This window comes from Brachyhypopomus gauderio, chromosome 9 (assembly GCF_052324685.1).
Source record: "Brachyhypopomus gauderio isolate BG-103 chromosome 9, BGAUD_0.2, whole genome shotgun sequence".
Taxonomy (NCBI): Eukaryota; Metazoa; Chordata; class Actinopteri; order Gymnotiformes; family Hypopomidae; genus Brachyhypopomus; species Brachyhypopomus gauderio.
In genome coordinates, this window is record NC_135219.1 from 19,004,469 (window position 1) to 19,023,097 (window position 18,629).

The 18,629-nt window shown below is 40.9% G+C and overlaps 1 long non-coding RNA gene and 1 other non-coding gene across 2 annotated transcripts; both read right to left on the reverse strand.

Moving 5' to 3' along the window:
* Positions 1-10,748: 10,748 nt before the first annotated feature.
* On the reverse strand, positions 10,749-10,839 carry LOC143523692 (small nucleolar RNA SNORD88). Its single transcript, XR_013133438.1, has one exon. It is a non-coding gene; the product is annotated as a small nucleolar RNA SNORD88 (small nucleolar RNA).
* Positions 10,840-10,877: 38 nt separating this feature from the next.
* Positions 10,878-17,261, reverse strand: LOC143522531 (uncharacterized). Its single transcript, XR_013133041.1, has 3 exons — positions 16,744-17,261; positions 15,377-15,503; positions 10,878-10,909 (listed from the first exon to the last, which is right to left on the reverse strand). It is a non-coding gene; the product is annotated as an uncharacterized LOC143522531 (long non-coding RNA).
* Between the last annotated feature and the right edge of the window lie 1,368 nt (positions 17,262-18,629).

Genomic DNA, 18,629 nt, shown 5'->3' on the forward strand with positions numbered 1-18,629 from the left:
CCATTTGTTGCAGCAACAACAACAAAAAAAGTAAAAGAAAAAAGTATTAAAAAAGTAAAAACTGCTTTGAAAGCCCTATACTACAAACAAAAAGCCCCTGCTGATCCTCTTGTACATTGCTATACCTGCACCCATTAACATTGTTTTTCTGCACCATGAAGAAACCACTATGAAACCAGAAGTTATATTTGAGATTTTTGATAGAGTATGTGTTAATATGTATTGTGCTTTTCAGGATCTCAAGTGCAAAGCACCAGGGCGTCCCCTGCTGACGACATGTCTGAAGGAGTAATTGGCAGAGGTTGGAATTGGTTTGCTGTTAACACTGCATTACACAACACAATGTTTTAAATCTAGTTCTCCATGTTGAATAATGTTTTGCTGTCTTCAGGCTGATTTGAACCAAAGTTGAGCTGATAGCCCTAAAAGTCCTAGTCAGTTTGTTTGGGTACTTCTGGTAAAGTGTGAGTGTGAGTGTCTTTTGTTTTATGGTGTCTGGTAGTTGAGTGCCTGTCATGCATTTATAGCAGTTAACACTTATTGGGACACTTGTAAAGCTGCATGGGGCAACAACTGTTGTAAAAAGCGCTATATAAATACATTTTGATTGATTGATTGATTGGTATTCCTCTCTAGATGAACTCAAACCAGGAACTCCCCGGAAGGATCCCTACTCGCAGCAGACTTTACGGCCCTTCTCCAAACCAGACCTCGCTCTCGCTCAGAGCTTCAGTCTGCTTAGTTCTGATGACTGGTAAGTCACACCTGCAAAATTCTGAAGCATTTGGCTAGGGCAGGTTAAACAGCAAGTCATTTATGGTGTTCTGCATATATGGTAAGTATGCATGTATTTAGTGAAGTTTTTTCCTCTTTGTCCCTTTTCTTGTAGCATTTTTTCTTGCAGTAGCCGATGGTTACAGTGTGTGTCTATGTCCAATATCTTTATACAGGGAGAAGAAAATTGAAGGGTTGATGTTAATCCGTAGATTGGCTCAGCATCACTCTGATGTGCTTGGCAGCAGGCGTCATGATGTCTGCATTGTTCTTATTCAAGAGGTAAGCCACTAGATTTGCTGACTGTGTATCGGTCTGAATTCTAAAATTGGCAGACACCATGAGCATGTACATATTACAGGTGATGTTGCTGACAAAGTCAAGTCAGAGTTAGCATAGCACTTTGAAATTCCTTTTTTATAAAAACATTTCTCATCTAATTGAAATTCAGATGGCATAGCTAACTGTAATTAGTGATTAAGGTATTTCCGCCTACATAACACATTGCAGTGGTGGATTATACTTATTACGATGGCGGTGGCAGTGTTGGATGTGGCTGAAACGAGCTGGAACGTCGTCTTTCCTGCAGGTGCTGCACCTGCGCTCTGCCGTGTCCCGCATGGCGGTGGTGTCCTTGAGGGAGTTGTACTCCAGCCTGCAGAAAGGGATGGACCAGGAAGTGGAGGCTACAGCTAAGGTCCTCCTCCACAAAGCAGCGGAGTCCAATGCCTTCATCAGGCAGGACGTGGACACAGCTCTGGACAGCATGGTGCAGAACTGCACCCCCATTCGGAGCATGAACGCCCTTCTCGCTGGAGGACTCTGGTCAGTTAGCCTGCAGTGAGCTTTAAACTGAGGCTTTCAGATAATTTTTACTTCTCCATTGTTCTTTCAAAATATTGCCCTGGCCTATATCAATCAGGGTGGCCGCGGGTCCTTAAAAAGTCTTAAATGGTATTAAGTTTAATTTTTGTCAAATAAGGCCTTGAAAAGTCTTATTTTGTCTTAAATTTTCAACCAAAATATCTTAAAATTGCGGAGCTAAATTTAGGGAGGAATAATTCCGTCAGCCATGTGTTGAAATTCGGGGGCGGATATCGGTAGATTCCAAATAAAATTAAATAAAATTCCAAATAAAATTAAAGCCAACTCGCAAGATCATACACGTTAAAATAAAGCACAAAAACTAATAATCAGTTAGTTTTTGTGCTTTATTTTAACGTGTATGTTCTTGCGAGTTGGTTTTAATTTTATTTGGAAAACAGTATTAAAAAGTCTTAAAATGTCTAAATTTTCACTTGGTCAAACCTGTAGACACCCTGTCAATATTTGTAGTTATTTATCCTCTTGTATATTCTTTTTATTGTGTTCCATCTCCGCTCTGCTGATCCAAACTGCCCTTCACACCACTTAAAGAATAGGCTAGTTAGCTAGCTCACAGAGGACATGCAAACATTTTCTGTTTAAAAATTACAGATGTACAATAACTGGTGCAAACTAAGCCATCAAATAGAATATGATCATTTGGTTGTGCACTTAGATCATACATAAGGGTATTAAGTTTCTTTTTAGAAGCTAAAAGTTGTACTGTATACATTGATTGGATGGATTAATAGTTATTACCTTCTTTTTTTTGAATGCCCTAATTTCTTTCCTTCTGTTTTCCTCAAAAGTCATCTGAATGCTGCAGTAAGAAAGTGTGCTGCTCGGCACTTGGCTACTTTGGTAGAGAAGATTGGTGCAGAGCGAATTATTCCTGCAGTCTCCAAGTTGGCACAGGACTCTTCCCAAGAAACCAGGTTAGTACTGGGATCAGAACGAGGATTCTACAAGGCTTATTCAGTTTCCCAGATAGTAATAAATGGTCGGTGTGCTGTGAGTTACGGGTCTCTCACTCACGGTTCTCTCCTGTTTTGGGGTCTGTTCTTTGTCTCAGGCGCTTGGGCCGGCGTATGCTGCTGTTCCTGTCCTCCCACCATGACTTTGATAAGATGGTGGAAAAGTACATCCCTGCCAAAGACCTGGCAACCATCAGGGACACTGTCCACACTCTGAAATCCAAGGTAGCGATTCATGTTTGGATACATGATGAGGATTTTTTATCCCATTCAGCCACTATGCCCCATGTTTACTCACTAAACAAAGCTTATTCACAAAACTTTTAGGTGAAACAGACTGCAATAAAAAAAAACCATCTAAACTGTGATGGTAGACATATATTGTAAACAAATAATAAAGTACAGGGCAGTGCGTGGCACCACACATTGTATTTACAGTAAGGCATGCACAGTGTAGTCCCAGACCCAGTAGTTAAAGGACAGAGCATAGTTCAAAATGAACCGGCTTGAAACCTTTGGGATAGAATCAAAGTATGAAGCAATATGTGGACTTCAATATCATCACTCCATGTTTTGTGGTGATTTGTACGTGTGTATTCCCAGGAGAGGACAAAGGTGTCTAGGATTCCAAGATACAAGATGTGTCTCCCTCGTCTGGAGCAGCAAGAAGCTCCAGCCGCACAGGTGGAGCATCAGAACACGCAGCGAATGAAGCGCAGCCTTAGACACACGGTCAGGGACGTGAGCCCAGACGACGCGGCACCTCTGAAAGGTAACGGCTGACTTCGGCGAACGCTCCCCTCCTGTTTCCTGAGAACCTTACATTACCGCTTACCCGTGAACCTCTTTCCCATCAGACCTGCAGCTGAACAGTAGTCTTCCAGCACAGACTAAGACCGGTGTCATCCTGGATGATTTGCCCTCAAGCTCCAGAAACGCACGCACCCCCAGAAGTCCCGTCAAAAGTTTGAGTCCTCCGCTTCATCCCAGCCCCCCCACGGCTGTCCCTACTAAAAACATGCTGCCACGACGCAGACGAGGTACCAGACTGATCAGAGCACGTCCGTCCCTTTCAAACAGTTCTGATGAGTGTTGCCTGCTCTTCAGCACTTCATGTGTGATCACTGCACTTGCATGTAAATTGCTTTGCTGTTAACACTGCATTACACAACAATGTTTTAAATCTAGTTCACCACATTGAATAATGTTTTGCTGTCAGCCTTCAAGCTGATTTGACCAAAGTTGAGCTGGTAGCCCTAAAAGTCCCAGTCAGTTTGTTTGGGTTCTGGTATTCCTCTCTAGATGAACTCAAACCAGGACCTCCCAGGAAGGATCCCCACGAGCAGCAGACTTTACGGCCCTTCTCCGATCCAGACCTCGCTCTCGCTCAGAGCTTCAGTCTGCTTAGCTCTGATGACTGGTAAGTCACACCTGCAAAATTCTGAAGCATTTGGCTAGGGCAGGTTAAACAGCAAGTCATTTATGGTGTTCTGCATATATGGTAAGTATGCATGTATTTAGTGAAGTTTTTTCCTCTTTGTCCATTTTCTTGTAGCATTTTTTTCTTTCAGTATCCGATGGTTACAGTGTGTGTCTATGTTCAATATCTTCATACAGGGAGAAGAAAATTGAAGGGTTGATGTTAATCCGTAGATTGGCTCAGCATCACTCTGATGTGCTTGGCAGCAGGCGTCATGATGTCTGCATTGTTCTTATTCAAGAGGTAAGCCACTAGATTTGCTGACTGTGTATCGGTCTGAATTCTAAAATTGGCAGACACCATCAGCATGTACATATTACAGGTGATGTTGCTGACAAAGTCAAGTCAGCGTTAGCAAAGTACTTTGAAATTCATTTTTTATAAAAACATTTCTCATCTAATTGAAATTCAGATGGCATATCTAACTGTAATTAGTGATTAAGGTATTTCCGCCTACATAACACATTGCAGTGGAGGATTATACTTATTACGATGGCGGTGGCAGTGTTGGATGTGACTGAAACGAGCTGGAACGTCGTCTTTCCTGCAGGTGCAGAACCTGCGCTCTGCCGTGTCCCGCATGGCGGTGGTGTCCTTGAGGGAGTTGTACTCCAGCCTGCAGAAAGGGATGGACCAGGAAGTGGAGGCTACAGCTAAGGTCCTCCTTCACAAAGCAGCGGAGTCCAATGCCTTCATCAGGCAGGACGTGGACACAGCTCTGGACAGCATGGTGCAGAACTGCACCCCCATTCGGAGCATGAACGCCCTTCTCGCTGGAGGACTCTGGTCAGTTAGCCTGCAGTGAGCTTTAAACTGTGGCTTTCAGATAGCAACAACAGTCACAAGAAGCTAACAAAGCACTGATTTTGGCTGCTGTTTTTACTTTTCCATTGTTATTTCAAAATATTGCCCTGGCCTATATCAATATTTTTAGTTATTTATCCTGTTAAATATTATTTTTATTGCATTCCACCTCCTCTCTTCTGATCCAAACTGCCCTTCACACCGCTTAAAGAATAGGCTAGTTAGCTAGCTTACAGAGGACATGCAAACATTTTCTGTTTAAAAAATACAGATGTACACTAACTGGTGCAAACTAAGCCATCGAATAGAATATGATAATTTGATTGTGCACTTAGATCATACATATGGTGATTAAGTTTCTTTATAGAAGCTAAAAGTTGTAGGCCTACTGTATTCATTGATTGGATGGATTAATAGTTATTACCTTCTTTTTTTGAATGCCCTAATTTTTTTCCTTCTGTTTTCCTCAAAAGTCATCTGAATGCTGCAGTAAGAAAGTGTACTGCTCTGCACTTGGCTACTTTGGTAGAGAAGATTGGCGCTGGCCGCTTATTGTCTGGGGCGAAAGACGTCATAGCGAGAATTATCCCTGCAGTCTCCAAGTTGGCACAGGACGCTTCCCAAGAAACCAGGTTAGTACTGGGATCAGAACGAGAATTCTACAAAGCTTATTCAGTTTCCCAGATACTAATCTTTTGCTGATTCTTTTAGTCTCCTAGTCTGATACTCTGAAGTCAGCAAATGCTGCTAAATTGTAGAGTAATAGAAGCACTATCATGTTTTCTACACACAGACGGCCTTGTAAAATTGTGACCTGGTAAGATAAATGGTCGGTGTGCTGTGAGTTACGGGTCTCTCACTCACGGTTCTCTCCTGTTTTGGGGTCTGTTCTTCGTCTCAGGCGCTTGGGCCGGCGTATGCTGCTGTTCCTGTCCTCCCACCATGACTTTGATAAGATGGTGGAAAAGTGCATCCCTGCCAAAGACCTGGCAACCATCAGGAACACTGTCCTCACTCTGAAATCCAAGGTAGCGATTCATGTTTGGATACATGATGAGGATTTTTTTTTTATGCCATTCAGCCACTATGCCCCATGTTTACTCACTAAACAAAGCTTATTCACAAAACTTTTAGGTGAAACAGACTGCAATAAAAAAAACCATCTAAACTGTGATGGTAGACATATATTAGGGTGCCCGCCAAACCAATGTAAAAAATTAAAGTTGGCAATTTTGACTGTGGTACCCTCCCAAATTGTAGTGCCAGCTTTGTTTATAAACACTGCAAAGTTTCAGAGCTGTAGGTTAATATTTACTGGTGGCTCAACATGAATAAAGTTGATACTATATGGCGAAGACACTTATGGTACCTGAGTGAAGAATTAATCGCTCTTGCATTCTTTGATGGTGTGAACAGCAACATCAAAAGAAATATGATTACTGCCCTTCAGAAAGCCGGCTCTGATGAAACTAAGCCACCAAAACGGATCGAGATTGAACCTGGTGTCATTCCTGAAAAGGAACTCCAAGACTTTGGCACAAACAGAACAATATCATTCTTTCACACTCTTGGGTTGAATGCAGACTTCCTTACACAAGCAGATCCTGACACTTGGCAGAAATGTGACGACTTTCTACAAGCAAAGAAATATGTTGACAGTTTGGCCGTGGTAAATGATTGAGCAGAGCGAGCAGTAAAACTGATGCAGGACTTCAACACTTCCAATTACAACAAATGAAGATCAGAAACAGTATCTTCTGCAGGCAGTCTTGAGCCACAGAGCCAGATATCCCGTCGCCAGGAAATCATTGTTTGCAGAGCCTGGCAGTGTTGCAGATGACATTCAGCACTAGCAGTAGCAGCACAGCATCGCAGACTGCGTGAATTTTATAATTCTTTGGACTGGCTGTAGCATAAACTTAGTTAAAGCAGTTGTGAATTCACTTTAAAATAATACAATTTGAGTTGTGATTATATATGATAGTGCATTAATAATTTGACATTGGTTGATGAGACATAAAGTAAACATTAACTGCCCAGCACTAGCGGCTATCGTATATTAACCAATGTGTTAACTTTATACACATTGAGCCACCTTTAAATATTCAATAAAAATTTTGAAAAAATGACAGTGATTTACTATCATGCCATATAACAAACTGAGAGGGTACCACATGTGAAATTCAGAAGTTCGTTTTTGGCGGGCACCCTAACATATATTGTAAACAAATAATAAAGTACAGGGCAGTGCGTGGCACCACACAGTGTATTTACAGTAAGGCATGCACAGTGTAGTCCCAGACCCAGTAGTTAAAGGACAGAGCATGGTTCAAAATGAACCGGCTTGAAACCTTTGGGATAGAATCAAAGTATGAAGCAATATGTGGACTTCAATATCATCACTCCATGTTTTGTGGTGATTCGTACGTGTGTATTCCCAGGAGAGGACAAAGGTGTCTAGGAATGCGAAGATATAAGATGCGTCAGCCTCGTCTGGAGCAGCAAGAAGCTCCAGCCGCACAGGTGGAGCGTCAGAACACGCAACGAATGAAGCGCAGCCTTAGGCACACGGTGAGGGACGTGAGCCCAGACGACGCGGCACCTCTGAAAGGTAACGGCTGATTTCAGCGAACGCTCCCCTCTTGTATCTTGAGAACCTTACCGTACCGCTTACCCGTGAACTCTATCCCAGCTGTGGAGTCATGCGTACCTCCTCCTCAGTTTGCCAGCAGGTGAATATTTAAACAGTTAATCAAAACAACAACAACAAAAAAGTGCATCCTGATTGGAACTGCTTTGATGTTTGCAATTTTTGATGGTGTTGATGTTGGTTTAATTTGATTGCAGCCATTTTCTGTTTGGACACTATAACCCAATCCTTGTGTTTTCTCTCTTGTGTGTGTTCAGCAAAGACAGCAGCAGAGCACACATCCACAGCATTGCAGACAAGACAGAGTACGTCAAGCATCTCAAGGCCCTGCTGGGTTCAAAAGACTTCAGCGAGCCCATCAAGGGCATTGATCAGCTGGTGGCCCACTGCGAGGACAACCCATATATGGTCGTGGGCAACATGTTCCTGGTAACACATTTGAACTGAATAGATTTTTAATGTTTTCAGTAGCTTTCAGAAGTGATCTGTATGGGGGGTCATACGTTGGAGAACATTAAATGCTGGCACATCTGAAGAAATGTCAAAAGCTTAGATGCTTCAGAGTAGAAAATATTACAACAATCAGTTTTAACTATTACAGTGGAGGGCAGTCGTGTCCATTGTTAGTGTGAGCTTGTTTTACAATGTATGTGAAGATTTCACCCAAGCGTATCCTTGAAATTGCATTAAACCAAAGAATCCAAGTGAATGACTTATGAAAAAATCAGTCGGTTGAAATGAAAGGGCTTGAAATCAAATCAGCTCCAGGGCTTAACGGCACTGATATGGTGAGTGCCTGATGAATGCATGGGCGGCTTGCTCTATACCTCTCTTCCTCTGCTACAGGTATTTGATGCTTTCAAAGCACGACTGCAAGGTTAACCTCTATGCCTTGGAGGCCTTACAGAAGATAATCACACTGCTCAGAGACAACCTGGTCCAAGTGGTCTACATCTTAGTCCCAGCTATAGTGGACAATCACCTCAACTCCAAGAATAACGCCATCTACATGGCAACAATAGTTGCCATTCAAGCTCTCATCAATAACCTTGGTGGGTTCTTTTCTCTCTTTACAAAACATCTTGAAGGACACATGCCACTGGGCTTTAGAAAAACAACAACAACAATGATTGTGTTCTGTTTTACCTTTGTATCTTTTGATGAAAGGTTGCTAGGTTGGGGAAAAGGTTCACACAAATCAGTAAAAGAATGTTCTTGCTCTTTGGCTAGATGTTTGTGGTGCAGATCAAATGGAAATCTCCTTTCATATTAAGGCACAGTCCAATATAAAGAAAAAAATATTTCTGTAAGACTGACAGGAGATCTTGCATTATCTGACAGCAGATAGTTAAATAATGGAGTTTACAGTGGATGTGCTTAGGCTCTTTTGTTCAATATACAGTGTCTAATCTTTTGTGGTTGTGTATACAGAAATATTCTACAAATTCAAATACATTTATCAAAAAACAATTCTTTCAGAAAGTCATTCCACTGATATGCTAAGAGATGCCAGAGATAAAAAAAAGAGAAAAGATTTACCAGAAATACTATAATTCCTATATTAATTAATAATATTTATAATATTGATAATAATCATTCCAGAGAGTTACCAAATACTGTCACTTTAGTTGAATTAAATCTTTCTAGGTTAAAAAAATGCTTCTGTAATAACCCAGTGCTGTCCAGGGTTGATTTATTTATCTTTGTTCCTTTTAAATGTTCTTTTTATAGAGCTGGTTAGGGAACTCTACCCCTGCAAGCCACAACTGGTTGAGCAGAAGGTGCTTCCTCTGCTCTGGTACCTCCTGAGGACCTCCAGCAACAGTGGTACGGTCCACGGGAGGGGTAGAAGCGTGAGAGGGGCCACTGTCCACCTATGCCAAGCCCTTCATGCCCACATGGGTCCGGCGCTGCTGGACTGCGCTGCTTCCCAACCTTCCAATATCCGCAAGAGCCTAAGAGAGTTTGTGAAGAACCTCCCGATCAACTGAGAGCTGCAAGCCAGACCTCCAGACCAAAATAAAGCCCAACATGGATTCTACTTGAAGATGGAGATGTTTGTGTATTTCTTACTGTGCCTGCACTTTAAATGAAAGAGAGAGGAAGAAAGTCAAACGTTTTTAACATTTTGAATTAGCAGAAAGCTAAATCCTTAAACTCAGAAGTCCTTTTAAATAAGGAGCACAGATTTTAGCGAATCACATCAGGTTTAACATGCCTAGGAGCTCTGCTCTTTTTGCACTTTGAAATACTAACACTTATCATGATAACTGTTGTCATGGTGACTATAGATATATATTGTTCTATGATTGTTATTTTCTGTTGACATATCCTGAGGTAACTGTGCAGAATGTAATTTATCACATGCACAAGGATCTATAGTCTTTTTGTTGTTTGGTATGTGTAATGTGACTTTTCAATGAGGAGTCTTAAAAAATGAAAAAGCTACGACTCACAAAATTACTTTTGTATTCTATAGCCAGGGCTTAATTTGAGCCGGATCCTGCCGGAACAGGATCCAGGAACTCTTTCATTTTGAAGGGTGTGTTCTGGGAACTGTCTGCCTCGATCCAGTAACTTTCAAGCCTACTAATTATAAGTTATGAAGAAATCTGTATGCACTTCTGCACTTAAACACTTATAAAACACATGTAAATAATTTAAAAGTAATTTATATATACAAATTGGCTTGTTATTTTAACATTTGTGTGCCTAAGCGTTTTGTGATCCGGTGACATTGTGATTTTGTTTTGCGATCCGGTGACATTGTTGGCCTCTGACCCCTTGTCTCATGCCGCTGTTTGCGTTCTGGCATCATTTGATTTTCAAAGTAAGCACTGTGTATAGCTAATAAGTGTAATGGCACAGTATTAACTTAACTCATTCTGTCAATAAAAGCTTGTTACTCCTATGATTGCAATTATATTTTTGTATGTGATAAAAACAATTGACAAACACATATAAAAACCAGAGGGCAGCAGATCATGTGAAAATATAATATTTGTGTAATTCTCAACTTTTGGCCATGACTGTAGACCAGGATAATGACACTACAGAATTTCTTCACAGAGCCTCAGCCATGGGAGTCAAGAGCACACCACCTGAAACAAAATTCAAGACAAAATTAGTCCCGCCTGTATATTTACAAAGTACGGTGATAAAGCTATTGAATCAGTTTCTTTAACATCCCCCCCCCCCCCCCCCCCCCATCAGACTCCACCATGTCAAGAGTAGAGGTGCACTTTTCTCGCCACAGACATTCAGAGCCCAGTGCAAAATCATCACAGGAGGAAACCTTCAGACTCCAGATTCAAGACATAGTCAATCACGTACCTCATCCCCAGGATGCATGGACGATGTCCCCTGAAAGAGAAAACAATTGTCTTAGATTAACAGTCATGGCCTTTTATTCTGAATTCGTCTTATGCTTGTTTCCCGTGTTAGACATCTGTGACCACTGAATTCTGTAACCAGAGACCACCATGCATGTGTCGTCAAGAAATAAGGTAGGGTCAAATCCTGTTAACTGCACATGGGTACTCAATCGTTGATTGTAGTTTATAAGGAAATTAAAGCTCATTTCAAAATGAATTATTTATTTAGTGTGTATTTCTTGATTAAGATATGTGCTTGTATATATATTCTTAGATATTTGTTAATGACATATTTGGCATTCTTAGCGAGGAGCAAAGTAAATTTTTCATTGTATCTAAGGAAACCTGTTCCCTCTGTGCATATGACAAACTCTGAATTTGAAAAGATTAGGTAGGCCTAAATGACGTTTTCACGCATGCAGACAATTATGTTTTACGTTGCATGAAAAAAATCTGTTGATTCTAAAGCTTTTGGTTAAACGTCAGCTTATTCATTTCTTATTTTCTACTAACAAATGCCTAGGGTGGTTCGTACGATTGATAAACATTTCTTTTCTGACGAGAAGCAGCACTATCCAACTCCAATATTTATGAGTCTCTTGAACAGAAGTTGATGGTCACCGATACCGGTGCATCACCGGTTAAGGATGCCCTCGCCGGAATACCGAAAGGGTTCGCCCTGAAATATTAATAATCCCCTCAGTCTCTGCCATGTCATTAGTAGAGACGCACTTTTGTCACAATGTACTTTTGGAGCCCAGTGCAAAACATCACGAGAAACTTTATTGGTATATGCACAGTAAAGAAACGTGTTGCTCTGTACAACGAAATAGTAATCAAGGATAAAATAAGCATGCAACATTATGATAAGTATTCATAAATGGAAATGTAAACTAAACAGAAATATAAACTGCTAAGAAGTTTATGTACATACAGTCATTGTGCAGTAGCGAGCTACATTGCTTGTTGTCAGACTGGTATGAAAACCCAATAGACTCAGCACACTTACAAATTGTCTAAACACACCTGGCACTGCCACATAATCTCCTTTCTGCATTTGCCACATGTGAACCTTTTACAAAAACCACAACGCTTAGTGGCACGGTTACTCTTGCAGCCACACTTAACCTGGCACAATGCCCTTTTCCCTGTGTCAGGTGTGGGTTGTTGCTGCTGAAACTCTACCTTGGACACCTCCTTGGCTTCCATACGAGACTGTGCAAGTTCTGTTGCAAGCTTCACCAAGAACTCGGACCGTCTCTCTTTTACCCCAGTGCATGCTTGAAAAAGCACATGTGCATTCAGGCATGAAATGTCAATCATGTTATAAAACACAGCGACTGGCCAACGCCGTGTTCCTGAACGTACACTGTACTTTCGCACCATCTGGTCCATGACATCCACACCACATTTTAGGCTGTTGTAGTCTGTGATTGTGTTTGGCTTTTTTTTTCGGGTGTCTCCAATCTCCACCGTACTGTGCATGCTACTGAGGATGCAGACAGTCTTTTTCCGTCTGGGCGCGTAAACGGTCAGCGTGGCACCAGAGGTTGAAAACACCTGTGTACTAAATTCCTCACGGCCCAAATTCTTTTTGACAGAGTCTGGAAGCTCACGACGAATCTTGTTTACTGTGCCAAGGAGGGTGGTCTTCCGGCCCAGCAACTGCCTTGCTAGTGACAGTGAGGTGAAAAAATTGTCTGTGGTAACAGTTCTTCCTTGGTCCATAAATGGTTCCATAAGCTTCATCACCACATTTTCCGATAGTCTTTCCCCCACGGGACGACTGGAGTCTTTGCCAAGATATGGGATGATGTTGCATACATACTTGGATTTCAGGTCACATGCCACCCAGAACTTTATCCCAAACTTGTCGGGTTTTGTTGCAATGTACTGAAGAAAAGAGCAACGGGTCTAAAGCAGGCTTTATACCTCCGGACACGGACGAATTTCGTCCGTCCGTACCAAACGTAGCCTCCGTAGGGGGCCACTATACCTCTTTCCGTTTCCAACGTTGTTATGATTTTTTTTAATACATCCTCTAGAGGGCAGTATAGTCAAATTTCCGGCACCAGCGCACCAGCAATCTCCTGCCAGCTGTTTTTGCATCGCTGTTTATCGCGATGACCTGGCACCGTAGCAGAATGTAGCCTCTAACCAACTCGCAAAGTTTCTCTTCTAACTCGAGCGTCATTTTTTAAAGTCCAGTACTCTTCTTCATTGATTTTCCCGAATTGGTGTACGCCCGATGCTTCTGACTCTCTACTGCCCCCTGATTTGCGGTTTATATTGCTCCGTTACTACGGATTCGTAAGCGCTCTGGCAACGGACCCACTGACGGATGAAACGACCTCCGGAACCGGACGAAAGGGTCCGTATCCGTAATTACCGTAGGGTGTGAATGGGCCTTTAGTTGGAAAAAGTTGCTCATCTATGGTGATATGCCTTCCTGGGTTGTAACAAGTGATGTAATTGGCAGCGAAAGACCCCCAAACATTAGAGATTGCAGCAAACCGGTCAGTTGCAGCTCGTTCACTGCGTGTGTACTTGTCGTCAAAGTGAAGGTGCTGCATGATGTTCTGGAAGCGGTTTCGCGACATAATCTTGGTGATTAAGGGCACTCCCAGTGTTGTAGACCATGAGTCATGCACCGCTGGAAGGCGCACAACACCTCGCAGGATGAGGATTGCAATGAACGCCTTTAGCTCAGCGAGGGACATGAACCAGTTTTCTTGCTGTGTCTGGCGTGCATGCTGGACAGTCCACCCCTGTATGATCCGAAGCATTTCAATAGAAACGAAACAGAGGAAACTCTGTAAGCGACTCGATACTTTCCGTAGGGCAAAAGCAGTTGGCTCTCCATTCGTGGTATTGCATTTACTTGGGCTTGGATGCACTCCGTCATGTCTTCCGATCTGTTCTTCATGCCACACTGTGCCGTCTTTTGCAGTCTCTGTCAGCCGCCCGTGTGTCTCCACGCGACCCCTCTTTACTGGTGATGAAGTCTCCTCATCTACAGAACCATATGTTTGAGATTTGATTAGTGAAAGGTTGAAATAATGTGAAATTGACAAACATAATATTTGAAATATATTTGAAATATAGCCAGCGATTGGCGGGTTCACACACAAATAGGCATTTTGGCCTTAATGGGGGGGGGGGGGGGGGGGGGGGGTGTGCATAAATAAATTAATGTGTGCACAAAAAGATTCAATTGAGGCACTAAAGGCCCAAAACGATCAAAATGTGTATTGGGAAATTGAGTCAGATCAAAGAACTAAATCACATGCTGAGATCAGCAGTGTGTGTGTGTGTGTGTGTGTGTGTGTGGGGTCTTATGTATGTACTATTCAGTCAGTTCCAGTATTTGGCCAGTAAATGGAGCCCATGTAATACCATACTGATATTACAGTAATGAAATAAGACATTTTAGTGAAATAAAAGGTTCATTTCTGGTCAAGCAGTGCACCTTTTGTTATGAGATCTAATTGCAAAGTTATTTATCTCATTGATCGGACTCATACAAGACCCTTTATTTGTCTGTATTCTGCATAACCGGATTGCAGCATGAGTTTTTATGATTTCTTAGGTTTTTGGACAATGTAGCGACAGGCCAATTTGAACCAAACTTGGCATACCTGAAGGACCTCAGTCTATAAAAGGCTTTGAAATTGGGAGTTGATCAACATGTTTATATGAATTATAGCAATATAGGTCATATATGGCCTCAATGATATAATGGGAAAATAGACCCACCTGAAAATAAAAAAAAATCCAACAATTTTTAAAAATAGTTTACCTACAGTGTCTACAGATTATGCCCATGCCACTCTTGCCATCATTGGATCAAATTCCTAGGACTAGTTCGAAAAGTGCTATTTTCAAACAATTGATGAATGTGACAAAACTACGCCTTTTTTAATAGGACTTGTAATTGCAAAGTTGTCAGGTGGACTGCAAGGAATCAAAAGAATCAAGTTTCATTTTCCTAAGCAAGATTTGGAAAAGTTATGCATGATTCACAAATAGTGCCACCTAGTGGCCAAATGTTTCAAAACTGCACAGTGTGACAGTCCTGAGATGTGTGTGAACCCTAAATTGCAAAAATAGGTTTCCCCACACTACGTGTGTGAACCCCAATTATAATTCCAAAACATCTCAAGTATGCCACCTTGGAAGTAATGTAGGATTGTTTTCACACAGCAATACGTGGCATATATATATATATATATATATATATATATATATATATATTTTTTTTTTTTTTTAATAGTTTATCTTTTGAAAAAATGTTAATAGGTAAAGATATTTCTACATAAATTTATACAATAAACCCTCAACTACTTGAAATAGAATAATATTCGAGTAATTTTAACTTATCCAGATGGTACTTTTTGCAGTGTCTCTTCCAAAAACACAACAGCCATAACTGACAAACAAAAATAGGAAATCTTACCAGAAGAGATTTCAGTCACTACTCGGATCAAGAGTTATTTCTCCTCCATCAGAGTCACAAGGGTCGACATGGTTGAGGACCACGTCCAAAGCATGCAGTGTTCTGCAAACCTTTGCCATCTTTGCTTCTAAGTCAACAGAGTAAGTGAAATATAGCAACATGGATTTTTATCCACATGTAGGTGGATACATACATAATAGTCATAATCGTTCACACTACCACCGATCACACCCATCCCTGTTCACCGTTACCTGGTACCTGCATATTTCAATCTAATGGCTGCAACATTATATTTATATATTGTAATATTGTAATATAGTACTATAGTGAGAAACCTTTATTCTATTTTACTTCACTATTTCTTCTCCATCGGAGTCAATGGATCAACACAGTTCACACAATCACCCATCCCCCCCGTTTAGCATTACCTAGTAGTGGCTGCATGTACATAAAGGATGGCTTTTATTAGACCTTTATTCTATTTTATTTCACTTAGCATGTAGCCAGATAGGCCATTTACTTTGGTGCAGTTTATTAAAGTCTATGCACTTTATTAACAAGTTTCCTATGTCTGCGGTCATCTCTCTCCATTATAAAACTGACAACGACATTATTTGAACTATAATTCTAAAACATCTCAAGTCTGCCTCCTTTGTACTAATTTTGGATTGTTCTCACTGCAAAAGGAGACATGCTGATTGGTCAAAAATAGCTAAAGTTCTGATTTTTTCTTAAAGGGTTTTTTTTCTTCTCCATCTGAGTCAATGCATCAACACAGTTCCCACAATCACCCATCCCCCCGTTTAGCATTACCAAGTAGTGGCTGCATGTAAATAACAAAGGATGGCCTAAACATTTGGCCTGCGGGCCAGAGTTTGGACACCTCTGCATTAGGCCATCATGTCCATTAGTGCAGTTTTCATTAGGCTGCAGCAAATTCTGAAAATACTATTGAATATGGCCTGCATCAAAATCTGAAAATACTATTGAATATGGCCTGCATCAAAATCTGAAAATACTATTGAATATGGCCTGCATCAAAATCTGAAAATACTATTGAATATGGCCCGCATAAGGAGCATGAGCTCAACTCTGCCTGGCCTAATGGGATGCAAATGACCCCAGCACTGCCATTTGGCACTCTCTGCTAGAAGGAGTCGTATGAAAATGCTGGTAGTTGCAGTGTTAAAAGATTACAGTACCTTTAACAGTCACTACTACGACAAATTAACAGAATTGTTGTGCATTTGTCAACGTACCAGAGGTGTCACACGTCGAAAAGGCTCTGACAATACGGCTTTTAGCAACGGCAAACATCAACTACGGAATAGAATAGAAAAACCGGTAACGTCTAAACAAATGCTTACCAATTGCTGCAGCGCTTCAACAGCTACTTGCAAGGAGCCCCTTTCCTGCTCAGAAGAAAGATTGAAATGTGGCCAAGACAGGCCAAGATGGTGGTTTTATATTGTGAGTTCTCGAGGACCCTTAGGTATCCTGATGAGGCGCCTATTCAAAACATCAACGAGTGTATCAAAATAAGAGTTCACTGTCACGTCTTCGTGTGTGAATTTTTTTTCAGAGTGGGGTAGTTTGTATGGTTGTTATTATTAGTTTTTTGGTTCGCAGTGAAAGCGATCTTCTTCATTAATTTCAAACATCGTTGCCATCCATAGGCACTTCAGATGTTTGCTTATAATTCAATTGTAGGCACTGATTGAACTTAAAGTTTGTTTGTTTTTGCTTCTGTTGCATGTTTTATGTGTTGTAGTGTGATAACTGTTTTCAGAGTGTTTGTCTGTATATCTTACCTTGTAGGGACTTCTGCAAGTAAGGGCCTGAATAAATGGCATGTAGACATTTGTAATTAAATATTACATGCATCATACAAGTGATTTAAATAAAATAAGTATATATTATATACATATAATATATACATATACAAATGATATATACTATATAATATATATTATATACATATATACAAGGCAAGGCAAAGTTTTTGCAGATGTTGGATGGGAGGACTCGGCAGTTTGGAAGGGTAAGTCCAGTGTGGATTAATACATATTTAGGTGTTCTTTAGGACTTTTAATTCTAACTTATTAAATTGTAACCTTGCTAATTGGGAAGATACATGGAGACATGTTCCAGAGAAGCTTCATGGAGTACTCATTGTGCAAGTTTCAGTGTGACAAAACTTCACATGCTTCACTCTGCTTGTACCCCGAACATGACTGCCGTTTGTGCAGATGGCAACAGAAAACTCTATAGGTTTTGACAGTCAGCAGGGTAAAACTGCTTTATGCATAATAAATGTATGTAAAATGTATGCAACTGTAGGTATCGGGGGCGGACTGGCATACATTACTACCGGGGATTTCCCCGGTGGGCCAAGGGGAAGTATTGTTTCCATTCTAATGGGAGGTAAAAGTTAATATGCTTTACAAAACCCCTTAACCTGTTCTTTGACCATCATGTGTGTTTATTTTTTCAGGTGAGGGAATGTGGGATTTACTGTTGAGGTTCAAAGATACCTGACTGACCCAATAGTTCCACGGTTTATCTCCACCTCTATCAGCTTGCACTGGAATTTTTATGTACACCAGCCTCCTCAGTGCTGTGTGAGGCTTGAAAAATTGTGTCCCAGCACAGTGGAACAAATCCTCTTTTTGAATAAAAACTGAAAACAAAGATGCTAATGTCCACAATCACTAAAATCACTAATAAATCAAACTTGTTTTTCCACAAGCACTTTTGTTATTTTTACATCCATACATAAACATTCACGATATACGTATACATATTAAAAAATGTGATTAATTTTAAAAAGTGTAAAAATAAGTACCCAAACCAGCTAGATATATAAGAAACAACAAATCACAACAAACCAAACAGATTTCCTTTATTGACTTATTGACAAAACGTGAAAAACTTTAATGAAACAATATGGAGTTAAAGGCTAAAAATGAATAAATAAAAGACGCTGCTTTCACTGTCCACCAGATGGCGATAATGTCCACTGCTTCATGAAGTTAACCTTTTTCCGGTACAATGGCCTAGGTGCACGCACCACTTCCTCGTTGGTGTCAGGATGGTACCGTATTTCCGGTTGGTATGCGGAAGTGTCGATGTCATGGCCGAGTCTAAATTCACAAGGTGCCTGTTGGAGTTCCCGAAATTTACCGTCAACGATGTGCGTCGTATTGTCAGAGCATCAAGTACAACGACACAGAGTCAACTTGAAAAGGGTTTC